General features: G+C 50.9%; 1 non-coding gene across 1 annotated transcript; it reads left to right on the top strand.

Annotated features, from left to right (window-relative positions):
• Nucleotides 1-354: 354 nt before the first annotated feature.
• Nucleotides 355-440, top strand: TRNAK-UUU (transfer RNA lysine (anticodon UUU)). Its single transcript is given in 2 exon segments — nt 355-391; nt 405-440. It is a non-coding gene; the product is annotated as a tRNA-Lys (tRNA).
• The last annotated feature ends 3,734 nt before the right edge of the window (nt 441-4,174 follow it).

Raw genomic sequence — 4,174 nt, 5'->3', positions numbered from 1 at the left:
AAGAGAGAAAAAATATAAGTGAACTTGTCCATGGCGAGGACAGAAAAAAAGAATGGCTGGAGGGGGGGGGGGGTTCAAAGCTTTTATAGTAGACTGTCCTATCAGGGTTGGGGGCGCAGCCAATACCCGTAGGTATGCCGCCATGTTTGATACAGGAAACAGGTGTTTGATGAGAGTGAGATGGGACTGCTGAAATAATCCAGAGTAACATTTGGGAGATAGCCAGATGCTGTACTCTTTCTTCTTATATAACTAAAAGGTAGCCTGCATACATCCTGAAATGCCACGAACAAATGGGTAAAAGCAGATATTTTTCATTTGAAGGTGCCTGGCAAAAACAGTTAGTGCAAGCTTGGCTCTGTGGCGCAATGGATAGCGCATTGGACTTTTAGTGAAATGTAGGCATTCAAAGGCTGTGGGTTCGAGTCCCACCACAGTCGCATTTTAAACTGGAAACCGAAGCCGTGTTACCTAAAAGATGCTGAAAGTGCACCGAAGATGGCCCTCAAAAGTCCATCCCTGGAAACTTGTCTGCTGCAACACAGACTAAGCTCTTCATGGAAAGGAGTAAACAGTTCACCTTCACCAGCACAGTTTGTAACTAGTGTTGGGCGAACATCTAGATGTTCGGGTTCGGGCCGAACAGGCCGAACATGGCCGCGATGTTCGGGTGTTCGACCCGAACTCCGAACATAATGGAAGTCAATGGGGACCCGAACTTTTGTGGTTTGTAAAGCCTCCTTACATGCTACATACCCCAAATTTACAGGGTATGTGCACCTTGGGAGTGGGTACAAGAGGAAAAAAAAATTTAGCAAAAAGAGCTTATAGTTTTTGAGAAAATCGATTTTAAAGTTTCAAAGGGAAAACTGTCTTTTAAATGCGGGAAATGTCTGTTTTCTTTGCACAGGTAACATGCTTTTTGTCGGCATGCAGTCATAAATGTAATACATATAAGAGGTTCCAGGAAAAGGGACCGGTAATGCTAACCCAGCAGCAGCACACGTGATGGAACAGGAGGAGGGTGGCGCAGGAGGAGAAGGCCACGCTTTGAGACACAACAACCCAGGCCTTGCATGAGGACAAGAAGCGTGCGGATAGCATGCTTTGTACCACCATGCAGTCATAAATGTAATAAAGATAAGTGGTTCAATAAACAGGGACCACGCGGCAACGCTAACCCAGCAGCAGCACACGTGATGGAACAGGAGGAGGCGCAGGAGGAGAAGGCCACGCTTTGTGAGACACAACAACCCAGGCCTTGCATGAGGACAAAAAGCGTGCGGATAGCATGCTTTGTACCGCCATGTAGTCATAAATGTAATAAAGATAAGAGGTTCCATAAACAGGGACCGGCAACGGTAACCCAGCAGCAGCAGCAGCAGCAGCAGCAGCAGCACACGTGATGGAACAGGAGGAGGCGCAGGAGGAGAAGGCCACGCTTTGTGAGACACAACAACCCAGGCCTTGCATGAGGACAAAAAGCGTGCGGATATAGCAGCAATGCTTTTTGCCGCCATGCAGTCATAAATGTAATACAGATGAGAGGTTCAATAAACAGGGACCGGAAACGCTAAACCATCCCAGATGTTCATCGGTCATGTTACTTGGTTGGGGTCCAGGAGTGTTGCGTAGTCGTTTCCAATCCAGGATTGATTCATTTTAATTTGAGTCAGACGGTCTGCATTTTCTGTGGAGAGGCGGATACGCCGATCTGTGATGATGCCTCCGGCAGCACTGAAACAGCGTTCCGACATAACGCTGGCTGCCGGGCAAGCCAGCACCTCTATTGCGTACATTGCCAGTTCGTGCCAGGTGTCTAGCTTCATGCCCGGTTTCAGGTCCAGCGGTGCCAGCCACAAATCCGTCTGTTCCTTTATTCCCCTCCAAATTTCCTCCCCTGTGTGCTGCTTATCCCCAAGGCAGATCAGCTTCAGCAACGCTTGCTGACGCATGCCAACAGCTGTGCTGCACTGCTTCCACGATCCTACTGCTGCTGGTGCTGGGTTAGCATTTCCGGATGAGGTACAGCTTTGAGATGCGTTGGAGGAGAAGGAGTCAGAGAGGTAGGTGCTGCTGTTGTTATCCAGCTGTTTGCGGCGTGGGCAACACCCGCGCCGTAGCAGGTGAGGAATCGCTGCCAGGCTCCACAAGGTTCACCCAGTGCGCGGTAAGGGAGATGTATCGACCCTGGCCGAACGCACTCGTCCAGGTGTCAGTGGTGAGGTGAACCTTGCAGGCAACGGCATTCTTCAAGCTTCGGGTTATTTAGCTGACCACGTGCTCATGCAACTCAGGCACTGCAGAGCGCGCAAAGTGGTAGCGGCTGGGAACAACGTAACGTGGGATGGCCACTGACATCATGCCCTTGAAGCTGTTTGTCTCCACCACTCGATATGGCAGCATTTCGCAGGCCAGAAGCTTGGCTATGCTGGCTGGCTGTTACTGCCACGGCCCGGGGGTCATTTGCTGGCAATTTCCTCTTGTGCTCAAACATCTCAGAGACAGACAACTCAACCGTAGCGCTGCACACCGAAGGGCTGTTGGTTGTTGTGTTTGATGAACACTGGGAGACCTCAAGAGCACTAGTCCGGAAAGTGACAGTGTCAGCATCGTCTGATGTTTGTGAATGTTGTGAACCACGCAATGGCTGGGCTACTGCTGCTGCTGAGGCGGGTCTGGTGGTGAGTCTGGTGAACCCAAGGGAGGCAGTGTTGCTGGTGGTACCCTGTCCTGCCGCGTTTGCCCACAGAGTGGGATGTTTGGATAGAATGTGGCGGCTCATGCTGGTGGTGGAGAGGTTGTTAATACTTTTCCCCCTGCTCAGGCGGGTCTTGCACACCTTGCAAATCGCCATGGTAACATCCTCAGTGCAGTCTTCAAAGAAAGCCCAGACTTTAACTGGCTGAGGACTCGGACCTCGTGCGTGATGTGCTGGTGCTGCTTAACCCACTGCTGGACGCTTGAGAGGTCATCCAAGTAATTATCTGGTCCTGTTCTTTTGGATCTGTGAGGGTTGTTGTCCTGGACAACATGGGCAGTATTGAGTGGGTTTTCTTGGGTGCTCCCCTGTGGCCTGTACGTGAACCGTCAGGGGAAACACCTCTTCCCTTGCCCCTCCCTCTTTCACCGGATTTCTTCCTCATTTCACTTATCCTTAAAGTACACGCTGACTGGCAGCAGTACAGTGGCAGTACAGAAATGCTATACAGTGGTGGGTGAGCGGTGTACCACTATTGTCAGCAGTGACACAGAGCACAATGCTATACAGTGGCGGGTGAGCGGTGTACTACTGTTCCCAGCAGACACAGAGTGGAAGTAAACACAATGCTATATAGTGTGGCTGAGCCGTGTACACAGAGTGGCATTAAACACAATGCTATATAGTCTGCTATATAGTCACCCCGAACAGGGTGATGTTCTGCAGAACCCGAACAGTGGCAAACACTGTTCGCCCAACACTACTGGGAGGGAACGCAGATTTTAGTACCTAAACACACGATACAACATGTTTTCCGGGGTCGGACTCTGAGGCACATACAGATGGTCCCGATCATCATCCTCATCATACAACTCTTCTCCTGAGTCTGACCCACCCACCACCTCTGCCACCCCAACATCCCCAGACACAGACCCCTCATCGTCCTCAACATTAACTTGGGATGCTGGCCTGAGCCAGACCTCCTCCTCCACATCAGGCCCCATCATCTCCTCAATGGCAGCCCTCATTAATCGCTCTGGCGACGGACTGATGGACACAACGTTCTCCTCCGGGGAGGGCTGCTGCTGACCACTGGCTGCTGGGGTGGATGTTATAGCTTGCGTGGGGCGTTGGCTGTTGCTGTTGTTGGGAGTGCTGCTCACAGCGGAGGTCTCTGGGGAACTCATGTTGAGCTCATATAGTGGTTGACGGTGAGTGGAGTATTACTGATCCCAGCAATATACACACTGACTGGCAGAGTACGCAATGCTATATAGTGTGGCTGAGCGGTGTACACAGAGTGGCAGTAAACACAATGCTATATAGTCTGGCTGAGCGAGCGGTGTACTACTGTTCCCAGCAGAATCAGAGTGGCAGTAAACAATGGTATATAGTCTGGCTGAGCGGTGTACACAGAGTGTCAGTAAACAATGGTATATAGTCTGGCTGAGCGAGCGGTGTACTACTGTTCCC

The sequence above is a fragment of the Hyperolius riggenbachi genome, chromosome 8, assembly GCF_040937935.1.
Source record: "Hyperolius riggenbachi isolate aHypRig1 chromosome 8, aHypRig1.pri, whole genome shotgun sequence".
NCBI lineage: Eukaryota > Metazoa > Chordata > Amphibia > Anura > Hyperoliidae > Hyperolius > Hyperolius riggenbachi.
This window is presented reverse-complemented; position numbering and strand designations above follow the sequence as displayed.